The sequence below is a fragment of the Gopherus evgoodei genome, chromosome 5 (assembly GCF_007399415.2).
Source record: "Gopherus evgoodei ecotype Sinaloan lineage chromosome 5, rGopEvg1_v1.p, whole genome shotgun sequence".
Lineage (NCBI taxonomy): Eukaryota > Metazoa > Chordata > Testudines > Testudinidae > Gopherus > Gopherus evgoodei.
The window spans coordinates 84,720,667-84,741,583 of record NC_044326.1 but is presented as its reverse complement, the minus strand read 5'-3'; the positions used below and the strand labels follow the sequence as shown (position 1 = coordinate 84,741,583).

Here is a 20,917-nt window from a genome sequence, read left to right as displayed (position 1 = left end):
TACGCAAAATTCAAATTATGCAAGGCGTTCCGGAACAATTGCGTAAGTCGGGGAGCATCTGTATAGGACTGGAAGGGACCTCAAGAGGTCATCTAGTCCAGTCCTCTGCACTTATGGCAGGACTAAGTATTATCTGTTCTAGAATGTGTGATCGGCAGCTCTGACATGAGCAGCGATGGCCAGCCTGTGGCTCTAGACCCGCATGAGGCTCTTCATAAGTTTGACTCCAGGGCTGGAGCTATAGATGCTAACTTTCCAATCTGCCGGGGGGTGCTCAGCCCCCCCTTCTACCCCTTCCCCTGAGCTTGCCACGCCCTCACTCTCTCCCAATCCTCACCAGAGCCTCCTGTGCACTGCGTAACAGCTGATGGCGACAGGCGGAAGGTATGGGGAAGGAGCAGGAGGCACTAATTGGGCAGGAGGTGCTGCAGGTTGGAGTGGGGGGAGCTGATGCGAGCCTGATGACCTGTAAGTGTGGCTCTTTGGTAATGCACATTGGTAAATTTTGGATCCTTCTCAGGCTCAGGTTGCCCGCTCCGGACATGAGGTTTTTAAAGTCTGAGTTCTGCGTGCACCAACCCCTTATGGTTTGCATTTTTGTTTTAAGCTTTCTGTAAGAAAAAGGTAACTGCTTGAAGTGACTCAGATCTTTAGATGGTTGCCCAGTCATATTTAGCACTTCTGTACTATGTTAGCTCTTCAAAATCACTGTACAAACATTAAACTTAATCTGAAGAAGATAAGGAAAATGTTATCTTTAATCTTTTAAATGACTAGGAGTTGACAAAACAGACCTATTCTCTGTTGTGTTGTCTGCACCTTGCCTTCGTGCCCCCCCTCCCCTGAACAAAAATACTTCATTGAAAATCAGCATCTTTAAAGAACCATTAAGGATCTTTTAAAAGAACAGGCCAACCAAGGCTGCTGTAGTGACACCCTTGTTACATCAGGTCTGGTGTTTGTTTAAGGCTAGTGTAGAATGAAGGGAGAGCGTCCTGTTTTGTTTGCATGTGTAAATCAAGTAGACCTTCCTTATTTTTTTTTTTTTCCTTAAAGTGCTCAGAGTTTAGGGGAGGAAAGTGAATGAGAGTCTGCCTATATAAAGTGTGAAAAAGCAGACGGGACCAAAATTTATTCTTAGGCAAAAATCTGTTCTCCCTGAAGTCAATAAGGCTACACTGGTGCAACTGTCAGCAGGAATTGGCTTGTGTTCTCATTCCCTTCTTGAATCACATTTCAGGCTTACCCAACATTTTCCACTTGGGGAAGAAGTTACTTTGAGTTGGGGCAGAAAAATGAGGACTAACTTTAGGTTTGTTTAGCTTTGGTTTTGGAATGAAACTAAAAAGAAATCAAATGTGAGGTACTTTTATGATGGATTGAACTGCGAGAGAACCAGCAAATGGGCAGAATCTGCCTTTAGCTTATTCAGCCTGTCTTTCTATCATTGCCTGCTATGAAATGGATTTAAAATCATTGAGGGAGAGGGGACGGAGAAACCTGCAACATTGTGTGTTGAGCTTCTTCCAGTGCTTTTGCAACCCCTTCAAAGTACAAAGATGCATTGGCCTGTGGAGCTAGGCTGAGCATAAGGAAAGAATTTGGTTGCCTGTGCAGAAAAATAAATCAAAGAAAAATATTGGATTTTTAGCATTGTTCAATACAGTATTGAACACAGGGCATCATAAATCTGAAGCCCCTCGTTGGAAGGTACTGTAAAAGTTAAAGTACTGGTATCCTGAATGAGATGTTCTGTTTTGTGTTTCCTACAAATGGGTGGGCAATAGTTCTGGCTGAAGCTGAATAGTGTGTGTGCAGATTCTGTGCAAGCTTCCCACCCTCCTGCAATGAGGGGAGGATGAGGGTTTGGGAGGGTTGGGATGGGGAGGGGTGCAATGATGAGGGGGATGGAAGTGCGTGGAGGTTGGGACAGGGAGAGCTGCGGGGATGGAGGTGTGGGGAGGTTGGGACAGGGAAGGATGCAATGATGGGAGCTTGGGACAGGGAAGTCTGCTGTGACCAGGGAGATGAGGGTTGGGATTGGGAAGGGTGCAGTGATGGGGGGCGGGGGGGATTGAGGGTGCAGCCAGGTTGGGATGCAATGATTGGGATTGGGAGTGCTGGAGAGGTTGGGACGGGGAGGGATGCAATGATGGGAGCGTGGGACAGGGAGGTCTGCTGTGACCAGGGAGATGAGGGTTGGGATGGGGACGATGGAGGTATAGGGGGGTTGGGATGGGGAAGGGTGCAGTGATGGGGGGGGGTTGAGGGTGCAGTCAGGTTGGGATGCAATGATGGGGGTTGGGAGTGCTGGGGTGGTTGGGACGGGGAGAGGTGCAGTGATGGGGGGATGAAGGTGCGGCAGGGTTGGGATGCAATGATGGGGGAGTTGAGATGGGTAGGGAAGCAATGATGGGGGTGCAGTCCCACTCCCAGCACTCGGAGATGGGGATACACATACCTCGAACTCCTGAGTGCTGGCAATGGGAGCAACAGACAGACTGTGGTTTGCTTTGGGGCATGCGCCGCAGCTCGAGCCCAGCCACCTGAGGAGTGTGAGGAGAAGAGGGCTGAGCAGCAGTGGGAGAAGTGCCTGCCACCTGACCCCTCAACTGTGACTTGCTGAGCACTCGCAAGTGGCGCTAGTTCCTCCGCTCCCTGATCCAGCCAATGGGAGCGGTGCCAGGAGGCGGGGCAGCACACGGACGCCCCTTCCCCCGTTCCCTTCCCTCCCCTCCCCTCCCCTGCAGCCCCTAAGGCTAGGAGTCAGACATGCCGTCTGCTTCCGGACCTGGGAGCCGCGCAGGCCATGGCGCAGCACTATGGAGCCTGCCAGCTCTGCTATGGCGCCATGAACTGGACATTCAAGGGCCTGGTCAGCGGTGCTGACCCAAGCATCGGGATTCCTTTTCAACCAGTTGTTCCAGTCCAAAATCGGACACCTGGTTACCCTAAGGAGTGCTCCAGCAGGGCTGCATGAGCAAGCTTGCTCCCCTCTCCCACCAGCTGCGCTCCTTGCCTGACCAGTAGGCCTAAAAACAGGAGGGCCTAAGGCTCTAGCCTTATTAGGCTGATGGTTAATGCAGCCCTGGTCACAATAATGAAATGTATGATTTGATTCCTTACCTCACCAACTCAAGCGGGTTTTTCAAAGGAGGAGCCTGAGCGGATCAAGTTCTTGAGGCTCTTGAAGCTTGTCTTTGGTCAGGGTCTGAAGGCAGATCTGAAAAAAAGAAAATGTTATCTTAAATCAGACTGTTATTAAAAATTAAACACCCAGATGAATTCTCTGCAAAGAGGTATTACAGAGATGAAGAGTGGCCGGACAGTGCCACACACATCTTAAAGTTCCTGGGTGCCATTGACTTCAAAGGTTAATCATGAAAGTGGCCTCCAGCTCCTTTGCAAATGTCAGCAAATACGGAAAATTCCTTTAGCAGATGAGATAGAAAATATTATTTTAGTTACTGGCATAGGTAATATAGATAGCTGGCAGTTACCATATTTTAAAAACATTCATGTAGAAGCACCTCATAAACCTTTCAGATTTAGTTCAATGCTGTATTTATTAGAGAGGTTCAGACATTTACATAAGGAGGACAAATTTTTAACAGAGAGACTGGCTTGGACACAATCTCCCCTCCTTTTCCTAATCTTATGGAATGACCATGTTCTTTCCTGTTGATGATCGAATAACTACATCAGTGGCAACATGGGAAAAGTAACACGCACACACCCCTCTTAAAGTGATATAACAGCTGAAAATCAGTAGTCAGCATAATGTGACAGCCAGAAGTAGTCTGCAAATCACTAGTAATTGCTCCTCAGACTACAATGCTATAATAACAATAAACCTTCAGTTTCCATCATGTTTTTTGCACCATTTGCAAACCTTTATTTGTTAATCTAGCAGTCTATCAGTTCTTGCATTAAATAGTTTCTTTGTTTCTTTGAGCTGTCACTGATACTTGCCAAGGAAGCAATAAAACATTTAATAAAAAAGAATAACTGGGCCAAATCCTGAAGGTGTTGAGCTGTAACTCTCACAGATAAATCTGCAAGGCTTAGCAGGAATGTGATCTTGTGAGGTGCAGTAAACTAAGTCCATGGAATTTGAGTGCTCAGCAACTACTAGGGTTTGGCCCATTAATTATCAGGAAAGAAATAATAAAAGCATTTAATAGAGAAACATAGACATGGAGTTTTTTGGATTGCATAGTAGCATCCACAATCAGTGGTTAGAGGCTCTGATTTTTTTTTCTCTCTCCTGTCTGTACAGTGATGGAACATACAGTTAGTGTCTGGATGTAAGGTAAATGCTGTTACTGGACAGGAATACAAAATAAGAATCTTCAGCAGCAATGCTGTGGAACTGAAGCTCACAAATACATATCTGTAATTTAAGTAAACCTGGGGAGATTAATAATTAGCAGTTAAATTGAAACTCTCCCTGACTCAGGCATGTGGGAATACTTTGCTATTTTTTTTAATTTACTTTGAGTTTATAGATATGGGGAAGCAGGGAAGAATTTGGATGCTGAATGTACCTTGAATCGTAGAATAATTTATAGAATAATTGCAGCAACTTTTCCCATGATTCTTTTTAGTAGACAATGTTATTTATAAAATAGTTTCTACAGAGCTGCATCCGCTGTCATTTAATTTATTGAAAGAAAAAGACATTAAGGCTCTATTTTCTCTAGTGTGGCAACCACCTGTGTGGAAAGGTGAAAACTTGGGTTGTGTCCTTTTGAATTTGTGCCCTGAGGGGATACAATGGGCAAAATATGCTCCCTGAGGAAGAGGTCATGGGTTCTGTACTCCCAAAACTCCATTAATATTTCTAAGCTCTACATGACTTGAAGGGATCCATTGGTGTTGAGAGACTTTTGCAAAAAAAAAAAAAAATAGCAGGGCAAAGAGATCTGTTTAATTCCCACATCCTACAAGACTGGTTTTGTCACTGTGGGGATCCTACAAGAAAGCTGCTAGGGGCTTCTCTGACTGCAAACTTCCACTCTCCTTTCAGTATTGTGTAGAGAGCTTGCAGTAATTTACACTGCCGTGCCCGGTGGTTGAGAAAATATGGTGGAGGTTAGCTGGTCTCATGGAGCCTGTACCACGCACAGCTCCTGTGCAGAAGTTTTCAGAGGGTCGTGAGGAAGCAGGGGCTGTCACAAAGGCGGCACTCACACCCAACCTCCCTGGAGAACTGCAAGTGCAGGCTTGCCTCTGCTCATGGGACTGCTGAAGTATGTGGGGGCTTTAAGTCATACATACTTTTCTGAGATTCACTGAATTCTTTTGTTGGTACTATGGACATGTTTTAAATCTGGACTGAAGGAAATAGAATGGATTGTATTATAAGCTTAATGTTAAAACAGGTGATAAATTGAAAAAGAACAGAAGTGCATTTCAAAAAGCATAATGCTTCACATAACTTTATCAGTTAGTTATTTTTATTGTAATTTTCTAAATGCTTTTTTCTCCCGTTTTTGCACAGTGGAAAATTATTTTTGATCTGCTTTCTTTTTTCCATGTCTCTAATGGAAATTTGATTTATAGTGGTATATTACAAATAAAAAATGATGGGTTGTTTTTTTTTTCGTGTGTGTTGCTTTTGAAAGGCAAATGGTGGCTGCTATGTAATACTTGTCTGGTACTTAATCAAATAATTTAGAACTGGATTATGTCTGGCTGCTATGCAGGTGAGCAGGAAGGAGGAGCGCATAGAAGGCCATCTTTTGCTCTTGTCCATAATCAGAGTTCCTTCACTCCCTGAATTCAGGGATTGTGGTGCCTCCTCCTGTCCTCCCAGGATATATGTACATTGCAATTAAAAAAAACATAGCTGGCCTGTGCCATTTGACTCGGGTACGCAGGGCTCAGGCCAAGGGGCTGTTTAATTGGGTGTAGATGTTCAGGCTTGGGGTGCAGTCCCAGCTCTGGGACCCTCCCACCTTGCAGGGTCCTAGAGCCTGATCTCGAGCCTGAGCCCAAATGTCTATTCTGCAATCAAACAACCCCTTGGCCTGAGCTTCGTGAGCCTGAGTCAGCTGGCACAGGCCAGCCACTGGTTTTTAATTCTAGTGTACACATACCCCCAGTGTCCCAAAGAGGACAGAGAGGTCATGGTCTTACATTCCCTTAGCCCGACCCATAGATCTATGTGTGCATGCTGTACCTTCATAAGGAATGTGGCAGTGCTAATGCTCTTCTGTTGGGGCTGGGGTGCTCCAACAGGAATTGTGCCTCTTAGATGCAATCTCTCCAGGAGTTCCTCTTGGACTGGTACAGCCTGGCACAGCTCCCAGTGCTCACTGTGGCTTAAAGCTGCAATTGATCCTTCAGTATTTAGAACTTAATTATAGTCTCTCTTGCCTGTCTTCCATCACTGGCTCAATACTGATATACTGTGCAAATCCAAATTGGGCCATGACTTTTTGTCCCATTATTATTGTACTTACATGGACGCTTTCAACCTATTCAGGTGCTCAGATACATGTTGATGGATGTGGTATAAGAAACTATATAGAATAATGTAGGCTCTAAAATATACTTTCAGTATCCCTGGAAGATATTTTACTTTAAATCTTTGTGTGTGTGTGTGTGTGTGTTTAAGTTTAAATAAACATGGAGTCCAAGTTTGTCCTGTTTGCTAAATACCCAAACACTTGCTTTTAAAGACATTAAAAATCTATACTAAATATATAAATATAATGTGGACCCAAACATGTTTTCTGTATCTTTTTTTTATCTTCTTCACTAACATGCTTCTAAATTTAATCTTTATCACTGGAATAAAATTTGCAGACACAATCTCAGGAAGAGCATGGCCACAGATCAAATGGTGACAAAGCAGTGCTAACGGCCTTAGTTTCAAATTTGTGCTTATCTATTTAAAGTGATTCAGTAGGCTACATATTAGTTGTATTTTTTCTGAAGCTTTGTTAACACATGAATTTTGTGCTTTTGAGGAGGACAGGGAAAAAGACTTCATGCTGGGTTTTTGGTTGGTTGGTTGGTTTTTTTCACTATTTTTTTCTCCTTCCAGTACAATTATACTGTTTATCCCCAAACGGGGAGCACTTAACTTCAAAGTAACAGTAATGCTAATGGACATGATTCTACTATACCATTCCCTTGTTATAGTTTAATGCCATTCTTGAGAACTAAGCTTTTCAAGTGTTAATAAATGGCATTTATTGTAAAGATAATTGACTGGGTTTAATATTCAAACCAAGGTGTTGGTTTTACCAGTGAACTTTACCAATGCAGTAAAGTGTAAATTTTTATTTATTTATCTCATTAGTCTTTAAAGGGATCATGCTTTGCAAATAGTAGACATAGCTGGTAATTATATCCTCTGATGTACTAAGCAGAATAGCATGGTAATAGTAATCATATGCTCTATAAAAACCTCCCTCTGATCCTCCAAAGAATTCAGTGCCTATTTTTGTTTCTGCATTTGTCTGAAAGTTCCACGTGCCCTTGTTTTTTAATGTCTATATTAAAATGTTTGTAAAATAGGGAAGATGTATGATTATCAATGTAACTGGAGTCAGAGGGCAAGTGTTCCTGGAGAGGCTGTTATGGATGGGATATTAGGGGAACAGGGAATAAGTGCAGTTAAGCTGGAAGCAACTCGGCAGTGCACAGGGTTTAATAAAGTCCCACTTGTGCAACTTAACCTGCACTCAGTTTCACTTTTTGCTGATGAAACACTTCCAGACCCCATAGAGCATCTGCATGCAACATATATTGAAACACAGCTCCCAGCCTCTACTAGGCACAATAACTTTAGACCTAAAGATATTGAAAACAAGGAGTTCTACTCTTCCTACAAATTTTGTTTTCTGCGACAGTGCCAAACACACATGCTTTAAAAATTTGTCTCCATTGTCCATGGGACTCTCCCTTTTTTGCTGCATGTCCTGCAGCTATAACATTCTGATGCTGCACCCTGATCCAGTCCATGGCTTGTACAGCTGTATTCCCCAGGCAGGGTCTGTGGTGCTTACCATCCATCACTACAAAATTTCAGTTGGTACCATCTGTGACTTTTTGGGTTAGTTACTATGAAGTCACATTTTTGTACAGGCTTTGTTATGCTCTCACTGTACATTATCCGAGTACGCCTGCTTTTTATAATGGGTGGGTTCAAGTCCACATGAATCACACTGCAGGAGGCCCCTGCTACACAGCTGAAATTGCACACGACATATCTCTGTTAATGTTAATCCATCTACCTCTTGTACAAGTGTGATTGAATCTTTTTGGGACCTTCCCCTGCTCGCTCACGCGTGCTCTCTCTCACACACACCCCTAAAATGGTTCAACTTGCCACATTTCTGGCAGTGCTGTCCTGGTGCAGGGTACTTCTTCTTTACCCATTCATGCTGTCTCTCACAGTAAATGCATCTCACTGTGGATATGGAACTGTGGTCACCTACTCTTCTTTTTGATTTTCACCACACCACTTTTGGAGGTGTTGTGCTGCCTTGGGCTTTCATCTTTTCTGTTGCATCATCTGCTTCTGCTGCAAGCCCCATGTCTAAGCATCTGCAGTATTTTTACCAGGAATTGAAATTAGGGGCAGTGTTCACAGCCCTCGCCCTCCTGTAAATGTGAGGGCGAAGGTGGGCAATATGGCACCACAGTGAAAACTGAAAAATGTTTCATGACCATTTTATTAGACTTAACTTCATGTTTTAAAATGGTTACACAAATTAAAGTTGGCTATTCAGACCTTGCATGAGGTTCTATATCTGTCAATGAACTTCTTGAATGCAGTGCGTTCATCTTTGGTGGCTTCTGGTGTGTCCGGTACGTCCAGTCGTTCAATTGATATGCTCTTTAGTTCATTCACATGATCAGGCAGAAGTCAACTTCTTTCAGAACACAAAATTCTACCAAAAAAACCAAAACAAACCCCGCTCAATTGTAGCTGTTGTAAGTGGGAGTAGTAAGAGAAGAGTTCCTACTTCTTTCATCCCAGGAGACATGGCACAAAGATCGGGTTGAGCCACTAGTGCTGATTTAAAAAAAAAGAAATTGAAGTTGAATCTTCATTCATTGTATGACATTCCACTCTGTGTTCAAATTCTCTATTTTGTCCTGATCACATGGCAGCCCCATTTCTAGTAGTGCCTCACTCCACTCAAGTATCAGTGTTTTATAAGACAGGCATCTGTAAAAACTACATAGAGATTGAGTAGAATTCAGAAGTCCCTGTTGTAGATTTGTTAGACTCCAATCTCTGTCCTTTTTCAGCTGTCTTAATAAACACTTCTTGTCCACTTTAAAGATTCAATATAACTTTTGGACTGAAGTCTTTGCTTCTTCCAGTACATTTTCAAAGGACTTTCTGTGACTGATCCAAATGTAGCTTCTATTGCTAGACAAAGATATACTACTGTTGTAGCAGATGCCTGGATGGCAGTGTTTAATGACCCAAGTGGTTTCAAAAGTAGACTTACAAGAGAGAGAGTTGTGATTGTCTTTTCAGAATATAGTAGCAAAAGTAATCCACTAGCCTCACTGCTTAGATCTGTCCGATCTTGGTAGATCAAAGCCAGTAATAACCATTGCAGTAATTTTAAGACAGTGGCCAGCCGTTGCTCATGAGAAAGCCAGTGAGTTTTCCCAGGTTAGACTAATTTGATCTTTAATCCCAGAGTGACTTCTAGTTTTTCCCAAGACGTCCAGTCTTTCTGAGAGTATACTGAAAATATAAAATTTATGGCTTTTTAAAATGTCTTTTGACGATTCTGTAGCTTGTACTAGTGTAGTTGATTAGATCATAGAATCGTAGGGCTGGAAGGGAGCTTGAGAGGGCTTCTAGTCCAGTCCCCTGCACTCAAGGCCGGACTAAGTATTAGCTGGACCATCCCTGACTGATGTTGTCTAATTTGCTCTTAAACTCCAATGATGGTGATTCCACAACCTCTCTGGGCAATTTATTCCAATGCTTAACCATCCTGACAGTTAGGAAGCTTTTCCTAATGTCCAACATTAACCTCCCTTGCTGCAATTTAAGCCCATTTGAGGATAGGACAAGCAGCAGAGGTTAAGGAGAACATTTTTTCTCCCTCCTCCTTGTAACAACCTTTTAAGTACTTGAACACTGTTGTCCTGTCTGCCCCAAGTCTTGTTTTCTTCTCTTCAGACTAAATAAATCCAATTATTTTAATCTTCCCAGATTGCTCACGTTTTCTAGACCTCGAATGATTTTTGTTGCTCTCCTCTGGACTTTCTCCAATTTGTCCATATCTTCCATGAAATTGGCACCCAGAATGGGACACAGAACTCCAGTTGAGGCCATATAAGTGCAGAGTAGAGCAGAAAAATTACTACTTACTTGCTTACAATATTCCTGCTAATACATCCCAGAATATTTGCCTTTTTTTAATTTTTGGCAACAGTGATGCACTGTAAAAGCAGCAAAGAATCCTGTGGCACCTTATAGACTAACAGACGTTTTGGAGCATGAGCTTTCGTGGGTGAATACCCATTTCGTCAGATGCATGTAGTGGAAATTTCTAGGGGCAGGTATATATATGCAGGCAAGCTAGAGATAATGAGGTTAGTTCAATCAGGGAGGATGAGGCCCTGTTCTGGCAGTTGAGGTGTGAAAACCAAGGGAGGAGAAACTGGTTTTGTAGTTGGCAAGCCATTCACAGTCTTTGTTTAATCCTGAGCTGATGGTGTCAAATTTGGTTTTTTTGCTGCAGGATGGCCACCTTAAGGTCTGTTATAGTGTGGCCAGGGAGGTTGAAGTGTTCTCCTACAGGTTTTTGTATATTTTCATTCCTAATATCTGATTTGTGTCCGTTTATCCTTTTCCGTAGCGACTGTCCAGTTTGGCCCATGTACATAGCAGAGGGGCATTGCTGGCATATGATGGCATATATTACATTGGTGGAGATGCAGGTGAATGAACCGGTGATGGTATGGCTGATCTGGTTAGGTCCTGTGATGGTGTCGCTGGTGTAGATATGTGGGCAGAGTTGGCATCGAGGTTTGTTGCATGGATTGGTTCCTGAGCTAACGTTACTATGGTGTGGTGTGTAGTTACTGGTGAGAATGTGTTTCAGGTTGGCAGGTTGTCTGTGGGCGAGGACTGGCCTGCCACCCAAGGCCTGTGAAAGTGTGGGATCATTGTCCAGGATGGGTTGTAGATCCCTGATGATGCGTTGGATGGGTTTTAGCTGGGGACTGTATGTGATGGCCGGTGGAGTCCTGTTGGTTTCTTTCTTGGGGTTGTCTTGCAGTAGGAGGCTTCTGGGTACACGTCTGGCTCTGTTGATCTGTTTCCTTATTTCCGTGTGCGCGTATTGTAGTTTTGAGAATGCTTGGTGGAGATTTTGTAGGTGGTGGTCTCTGTCTAATGGGCTTGCAATTTCATGTGCCAGTTCCATTAATATTCTTGGATGAAGATTATCTGGGCCCCCTGATTTAGTCCCATTAAGCTGTTCAAGTTTGGCTTCTACCTCGGATCTGGTAATATCTACCTCCATATGCTCATTCCCATTTGTCATCCTTCCATTATCCCTAAGCTCCTCATTATCCTCATTAAAGACTGAGGCAAAGTATTTGTTTAGATATTGATCCATACCTAAATTATCCTTAACCTCCACTCCATCCTCAGTGTTTAGCAGTCCCACTTATTCTTTCTTTGTTTTCTTCTTATTTATATGGCTGTAGAACCTTTTACTGTTGGTTTTAATTCCCTTTGCAAGTTCCAACTCTACATGGCTCTTGGACTTTCTCACTTTATCCCTACATGTTCTGACCTCAATAAGGTAGCTTTCCTTGCTAATCCCTCCCATCTTCCACTCCTTGTAGGCTTTCTGCTTTTTCTTAATCACCTCTCTGAGATGCTTGGTCTATAACTCCTGCCTATGAGTCCCCTCCCCCCCTTTCTTGGGATGCAAGCTTCTGATAAAAGAACAGGAGTACTTGTGGTGCCTTAGAGACTAACAAATTTATTTGAGCATAAGCTTTCATGGGCTACAGCCCACTTTATCGGATGCATGCAGTGTAAAATACAGTAGGAATATATATATATATATATATATATATATATATATATATATACACACACACACAGAGAACATGAAACAATGGGTGTTACTATACACACTCTAACGAGAGTGATCAGTTAAGGTGAGCTATTACCAACAGGAGAGGAGAAGAACTTTTTGTAGTGGTAATCAAAATGGTCCATTTGCAGCAGTTGACAAGAAGGTGTGAGGAACTGTGTGTGTGTGTGAGAGGGAAATGGGGGGAAAAATATTTATTTCCCCCGCGCGCGCGCGCACACACACACACACACACACACACACACACACACACACACTGTTCCTCACACCTTCTTGTCAACTGCTGCAAATGGACCATTTTGATTACCACTACAAAAAGTTTTCTTCTCTCCTGCTGGTAATAGCTCACCTAACTGATCACTCTCATTAGAGTGTGTATGGTAACAGCCATTGTTTCATGTTCTGTGTGTATGATTGTGTGTGTGTGTATCTATATATCTTCCTACTGTACTTTCCACCGCATGCATCCAATGAAGTGGGCTGTAGCCAACAAAAGCTTATGCTCAAATAAATTTGTTAGTCTCTAAGGGGCCACATGTACTCCTGTTCTTTTTGTGGATACAGGCTAACACGGTTGCTACTCTGAAGCTTCTGATAGTTTCTGCAACCTTGAATTGAAAAAAATCCAGGTCTTCTCCACCTGTTACCCTGTCAAAGAAGGCTGTTAGGTTGGTTTGACACGATTTGTTTTTTGCTAAAAACATGCAGACTGTTACTTATCACCTTAATATCTTCTAGGTGTTAGCAAATTGAGTGCTTAATTAGTTGCTCCATTATCTTTCTGGGTACTGAAGTTAAGATGGTCTCTGCAGTGTGTATAGGAGAGATTAGTGTAACGCTTTTCTCTGAGCAAAGCTGTACTACTGTTTTCTAGAGAATTTTGCAGCTCCATCAAATGCACAAGCAGCCATCTGTTTGGAGTCAATTTACAAGCATTTAACTCTTCTAAGTTGTGGGTTGTCACAGATGCAGCCAATGTGTCTTCTATAAGCAGATCATATAGAAATGCGTCTACTGGCCTACCACTGACATGAAAATAATGCACATAGTGACTTAATACTTGACACCCATTTGCATTGGTACTTTCATCAGCCATGTATGCACATCTTTTGAGTACAGTGAGAGTTCTTCACTTTTTCAACTGCTGAATCTGTCAGTGTTGCACCACATGCTTTTAACCTGTCGAGTTTCTTGCAGAAAGTTAGTGAGCATTTGCTGGTCTTGTTAACCTTGAAGTTGGATGCTGATTCCAAATAAGTAACAATGCATTTAACATTGGCCTCCAGTCTGTAGTGTGTGGTATCTCTTGCTTAAATAGAAAGTATTATGTGGCAGCCAAGTTTGTTCGCATGAACTGTGGTGTGTCTCCAGCATTCCTGACAGCCTCATTAAATACTTCTAAAATTGGCTTTGACAGTGACTGACTTGTAAGGCTTTCTACCTGTCAATGCAGTCCAGAGGCTTGGTGTTCTGCTAGCTGCTGATCAGTCTGGCAAACAAGGCTCCTGCAGTTTTACCAGTGTAATCTTTCCTTCTTAAGCTTTTTTGCAAGAGGTGCACCAGTAGCTGCTTTTGTAACTTCAGTGAATGGGAAAAGTTTGACCGATAAACATTGGAACTGCCTTTAGGTTGTGGAGACACTGTTTCTTCAGTAGGTAGCTTTATTTGTGCTTCAGGCTGTTTGGCTGTAGATATACCACTTGAACCTTCAAATGATATGATGGTATATTCTTGGTTCTTGATATGTTGTTCATCTTGGTTGGTTTGACTACTTGGGAGGTGGTGGTGGAATTTTGGGGGAGGGAAATGAGCACACTTTCCCGGAGCAGCTGCTCCCACACGTATTGATCCCAAGGACCACAGACTATCCTATCCTGAAACAGGGAGTTTGTGACATCCCCAAAATTGCATGTAGCAGCCAGACTGTTTAAGGCAGTAACATGGGGTCTATCTCCTCCCCTTTGGATTGGTCTCTAGTGGAAAACCTGTGTCGCTCTACAGTTTGGTTCTGCTTTGGGGAGCAGTAGTTTCCTAGGACTTCTAGGTTGCTGTGAGGCTTGAGGCAGTGGTGCTTTTGAGAGTGCTGCAGATATCTCTGCCTTGTTCCCCAGTGTCGGGTCCATGGGTCTCAAACCCCATGTCCATAGGGCTCTTAAGAGCCAGTAAATTCTGACCTGCCACCCAGTCACCAGAACTGAAAGCTGAACTCTGACAGAGGACTCCAGGGCTAGGATCAGATTGGTGGAACTCTGGGCATCCTGACTAGTTCCCTTCTTGTATTAAAGTGAGCACATAACTTTAGTATCTTAAGAAGGCTTTTCCTATCATGTATTAATTTATCACCAATTTATCAGTTTTAGTACGGATTTAGTAATAACTGCATTTATTTTTCATTAGTTTTCGAAGAGAAAACACTTGGTATTATGGGAACTTTTCCAGAAGGAAAATGAATTGCCTTCCCAACCATTCAGTGATTATCTGGTGCTGTGAGTTAATCTAACCAGGAGTTAATCTTAACAAAATAAGTGTGTTTGAGAAGACTGGGTAATCCTAGGTGCTGATTGGTGTTATTTATTTAGAAACACTTCTGTAGTGTTTATTAGTTTAATATGACAGTGGGTTCTGATAAATGTATTATTGTGTGTATGGAAGGCAGGATGGAGTAGAAAAAGTATATGACCGGGGAAGAGAGGCATATAACAATGGGTAATAGAAAGATTGTACTTTTAGCATTAAGAGTGGGGTAGCTGGAAAACTTGTACTGTAGTTTACTAAATGGCATATCATGTTCCATAACTCATCTCTCAAAATAAAAAAGTTGATTGACATTTTGCCTTTAATTGATAACTGATACTTCTGTAGTTTTCAGGTCTTCATAATTTCCTGGCCATTTTTTCCTTTTGAAAGATCATAGGACTGAATTCTTGCAATCTGTGGGTATAATTCTGGATCCTTATCTGAGGATTCTGTTTGCAGTCCTGGACTACCACTAATTTCAGTCCTTGTTGAGACCTTTGACATTGTGTATTTGTTCAACTAACTATTTCAATACTCCTCTCTTAAACTTGCATAGGAAGACAATAAACATGTTAAATCATTCCAGATTTTCCACCAAGTTACCAAGAAACCCTACAGGAGAATTGCCAGACTTAAATAAAAATAGTGTTCAATTTCAGGGGGGGAAAAAAAGAATTTTACAATTTTGCTTATTTTTAAAAATCTATCGTTGTATTGTGGTTTCTATGCCACAGCCTAAGGAGGAAAGATTGTAGCAGAGCTGTGAAGCAGCAGAGGCATCCTTCTTAATTCCTTCCAAGAGGCATCGTTCTTAATTCAACACACATTCTTTTTGAGGCCTGCATGCTGGAGTGAGAGCAAACTTTTACAGGCTTCAGCTTGTGCTTTCCCTTGCCAGTTAATTCTCTGTGGTAGAGGAGGGCTGGGGTCTATGATCTGGCCTCTTATTACCACCAGTGGGAAGCCTAGTGCCATGGCTGGGGATAGTTTAACACAGCTCCTGTGTTCCTTTACTAGTCTTACAATGTTGTCAACCCAAAGGGTTAAAAAAAAAATCAATAAAAACAATAATTTTTGGCTGTCTTTTGATATTTTTTTTTCTTTGCCCTCATTTAGGGAGCTTTTCGTGGGGTTCTCTGGTTCAGAACTGAGCCTTTTAAATACATACACAAATGCAAGCCTCCCTGTTTTCTCCTTTACTTACTCTCCTCTATCTTCTTGGGCAGTGGTGGGCAACCTACAGCCTGTGGGCTTCACATGGTTCTTCAGGGTAATCTGCTGGCGGGCCCCGAGACAGTGTTTACCTGGATCATCCACAGGCATAGCCGCTCACAGCTCCCATTGGCCAATGTTCCCGGCCAATGGGAGCTACGGGAAGCCATGGTCAGCATGCCCCTGCCAGCTGCGGGGAGTTGTGCCTGCAGACGGTCAATGTGAACACTGTCTTGGGGCCCGCCAGTGGATTACCCTGATGAACCACAGGTTGCTTACCACTGCTCTAGGTCAGGGAGTTGCCATTCTATCCTTTTTCTCTAACTAGACAGGAAAGGTAGCTGCTCCACTCGTGTTCTCTCTCTCTCTCTCTCAGCTTCAAAGGAAAGATTGCAATCAAATAATAAATTTGATGCAATAAACCAGACAGTGGTTACCCTGAAAAGTTTTTTGTTCACTTTCTAAACAAATTTATAAAGAAAAATGCCTTTTGAAAAGAGGTAAACAAGATCCCAGACTTGTTAGTCATTGTTATGGTAATAGATTGATGGTTTTTCTTTTTCACCCCTCATTTTGAAGACAAGGATTGTAAAGAAAGTATCCCTTTGAGTTGCTGCAACATTTTAACTGTTCCCTAATTTGATTATCTGGCTCTTCCTTTTCTCCCTAGTTACACAGTTGGCAATGTCTATGATGGAGGTGCTCTGGCTCCCAGCCAAAGGGATTAATATTGCTTTTCCCAGACTATATTCATGTGCCTTGTTCTCAAGGCAAAGATAGTCACAAGACCAGAACATGGCATGACATTCATCAATTTCTAGGATACTGACTAACAAGATTGAGAAATGTACAAACATTACCTGTTGTAACCATCTTAATAGCGCAGTCTTGCATGACAAGATCAGAGATGGAGAATTCATTTGTGCTCACAAGCATGAACAGCTCCACACTATTCTCGCATGACAAAGTATTTGCACTCTTGGGAAGGTTGGTGCAGTTTAGAAAAACGACATATTTTCTATGAAGGGTGTAAAATGCACTAAAAGTAAGTGGAACCAGATTTTGTAATGTAATCTCTTTAGTTTTTCTGCACGGAGCTTTATGGAAAATATTAGATATTTCAAAGGTAAAAACACTTGCTGGCTGCCAGTAAAGTAAATTGGAATTGTAGGGCAACACTTTTTCTCTTTAGAATGGACTCTGTCCTTCCTAACCAGTATTCTTTAGCTATCCTCCCTACATAAAATGTTTTTGGTTAAGTGATCAGCCTGCAATGGCAAAATTGGGAATAAAAATACATTTTTTTTAAATTGGACAAACATTAGAAAAATGTACAATATGGTCACACAATAACAATCTGTGTTCTTCAACTTTAATTGTATATGATTTTCCTTTTTTTAGCGTAGCTTTGAAGAGACACGTACTTGTATTTCACAGAAATTGCCTTGAAGAGCCCCTGGCCCCCTTCCATACTCCTATGTCCTCGAGAAAAAACTGCACTTTGGCTTCGTCTATTGATGAGTCTGCATTATGTAAGTGTGTGTGTGTTCAGCAGTGTACTTTTTGACTTGGTGTACTGTTTATACTAGTTTATATAAAATAAATAAAAATCAAAATACACCAAAGACCATCATGCAATAGATTTTCCTTTTTTCCAATATTCCTTTTTTAAAACAGGGTATCATGTTGGAGGTCTCGGAGTTATTTTCAATTAGAGAATGAGTCTCTCAATAATAAAATGCATCTAAATGGATAACACATCTCGCAAGAGACGGGCAGACTTTCAAAAGTAAAAAATGGTTGCTAGGCATCTTTCTGCTGTGTGTGCTTTTTGAAAATCTCCCCCTGAACCTCTGAAAATACTTGACCCTGTCATGGTATAATCCCCACTCTGAACCTTAGCGTCCAAAAGATGGGGTACCAGCATGAATTCCTCTAAGCTTAATTACCAGCTTAGAACCTGTAGCGCTGCCACCAACCAGGAATTCCAGTGCCTGGTACACTCTGGTCCCCCCAAGACCTTGCCCGGGGAACCCCAAGACCCAGACACTCTGGATCTTAACACAAGGAAAGTAAACCCTTTCCCTCACTGTTGCCTCTCCCAGGCTTCCCCTCCCTGGAAGATGACTGTGGTTCAAACCCCTTGAATCTTAAACAAAGAGGAAAATGCACCTTCCCCCCTCCTTCTCTTTCCCCCTCCCAGACTTTCCCTGAGAGAGACAGTAATCCTAACACAGAGAGAAATTAGCCTCTCTGTCCCCCTTCCCTCCTTCCTCCCCACCAATTCCCTGGTGGATCCAGATCCCGTCCCCTGGGGTCTCACACCAGAATAAAAAAACAATCAGGTTCTTAAGAAATTTTTAATGAAAGAAAGAAAAAACAGTAAAAGTTATCTTTGTAAATTTAAAAAATGGAATAGGTACAGGGTCTTTCAGCTATAGACACTGGGAATACCCTCCCAGCCTAAGCATACAAGTACAAATTAAAATCTTTTCAGCAAAATACCAATTTGAACTCCTTTCAGCCAAATACACATTTGAACTCCTTCCAACCGAATACACATTTGCAAATTAAAGAAAACAACCATAAGCCTAACTCACTTTATCTATCTAGTACTCACTATTATGAACTTACAAGAGTCTGTATCAGAGAGATTGGAGAGAAACCTGGTTGCACATCTGATCCCTCTGAGCCCCCAGAGTGAACAACAACCAAACACTAACAGTACACACAAAAACTTCCCTCTCTCAAGATTTGAAAGTATCATGTCCCCTGATTGGTCCTCTGGTCAGGTGACAGCCAGGCTCACTGATTTTGTTAACCCTTTACAGGCAAAAGAGATATAAAGTACTTCTGTTGTATTAACTTTTACTTATCTGTTTATGACAGACCCTTTTTATCTTGAATGTATTTTGCCCATAGGATTTAGTTGTTTATTTACAAGTTGTACTGTCTCGGGGAATATATTTGCATTCTTGGGTAGGTCAGTGCAGTTTAGAAAAACAGCCTGTCTTCTACCAAGTACATGGTAATATACCTGCCTTCAATATTCTACAGCAGGTGTCCTACAAACTGTATCACTGACTATACAACTCTACCTGATTCATTCCCTAAATCCTGTGCATGGAATGAGGCTGTGGTCCTGTAGGGAAAAGTCTCGAATTATATGATTATATGCTATACCATAATGCGTATGCACAAGGGGGATAAATTAAAGTGCACTGGCTATCTTTATATTTATTTCCCAACATTTGATTACTTGACTTTGCAACATAAATAAAATAAAAAGTTCTGGAATAAAACCATTTTTTTCTCAAAAAATTAATTTAGTTTTATTGTATGTAGGCACCTTTTTTGAAAAGTAAAACCAAATTCCATTATCTGGAACTGCACCCTCCTCTCCTACCCCCATCATGCATCATTGGTAGAATGTGAACTCTGAACCTCTAGCACTGCTTCAGCTGCAGGATTAACTAAATTAGCTGGCTAAAGGAGAAAGCTGCTAGTAGGTTTGGGAGTGGATTGCTGAGACTGAGTGCTTGGTCTGCAGTGGGAGTAATTTGTGGGTGATCCCAGTCCAGGTCTCTCTCTCCCCTTCTCAGGGAATCTGTCTGCTTCCTGTGTTCCCAGTGCAGTTTGTGCTACACTTCAGTGATAGCATTGTCTGACTTTAGACTAGAAAGTTCATGTTCAGTTGGTTGTTTTGCCATGCTGCCAAAATTTTGCTGCCAACTCAAGTGACAGAGAGGAAAAAGTGACTTTTCAAAAGTTTTGATCTCAGCCAACCTTAAACAAAATTCAGGGCAAAGAAAAGGCACTTCACTGGCCCCAAGACTTTCTCCTTTCTGAATTTCAACTGCCTGCTGCAAACCAGAGGAAGTGGTAGAACTTTTAAAAAAAAAATAATAAAAAATTACAGGAATATTTTTATAATAGCAGCAAAGAATCCTGTGGCACCTTATAGACTAACAGACGTTTTGGAGCATGAGCTTTCGTGGGTGAATACCCACTTCGTCGAATGCATGTAGTGGAAATTTCCAAGGGCAGGTATATATATGCAAGCAAGCTAGAGATAACGAGGTTAGTTCAATCAGGGAGGGTGAGGCCCTATTCTAGCAGTTGAGTTGTGAAAACCAAGGGAGGAGAAACTGGTTTTGTAGCTGGCAAGCCATTCACAGTCTTTGTTTAATCCTGCCAACTACAAAACCAGTTTCTCCTCCCTTGGTTTTCACAACTCAACTGCTAGAACAGGGCCTCATCCTCTCTGATTGAACTAACCTCATTATCTCTAGCTTGCCCCTGGAAATTTCCACTACATGCATTCGACGAAGTGGGTATTCACCCACGAAAGCTCATGCTCCAAAACGTCTGTTAGTCTATAAGGTGCCACAGGATTCTTTGCTGCTTTTACAGATCCAGACTAACACGGCTACCCCTCTGATTTTTATAATAGAAAGTATTAAGTAATCTAAATACAGGGGTTGCTACCAGCTCCCCCAGTAATAATGTGTTTGATGCAGAATGTAAAATGTGCACATTTTAACAGACCTCTATGCCTAGTACTTTTGCTGAACTATTTGTGACTCACTTCTACTATTCTGCAATGTTAAATGTGCTAAATGAGACTTGGTTTTCAGTCATGCCATGTCAGAGTTAACACTACCGGATGTATCTGTCTTCCGTAGTGCATTATTCTGAACATAACTGAAAGAAATAAGCTTTTTCTAGTTGAGAATTTAAGGCAGAGACCATTCATTAAATTCATGTCCTTTCATATCCTTTAGGATATGAAATATAATAATCTTGAATTGTTGGATAAATATGTTGGGATGCTTACAGAAGTTTCTGTTACCAGATTTACCTTTTACTTTGAGGTATACTCATTTATTAGGGTTACTCTGGGGGGGGGGGGAAGTGTTCTGTAATTCTATCAATATACTGCTTGTCTCACTCGTGTTTTCATATGGAGCTCTACTTCTCCCTTCTTGTCCCCTCCCAATGGAGCTATCCTGCAGGACCTAGGTTCCCCAAGGCTGGGTTCTTCCAGCCCCAAAACTATATACACACCCACGCCTACACCCACC

General features: G+C 42.0%; 1 protein-coding gene across 6 annotated transcripts in view; it reads left to right on the top strand.

Moving 5' to 3' along the window:
• FAM160A1 (family with sequence similarity 160 member A1) overlaps positions 1 to 20,917 on the top strand; it is a 156,488-nt gene that overhangs the window by 51,114 nt on the left and 84,457 nt on the right. The window lies entirely within an intron of this gene.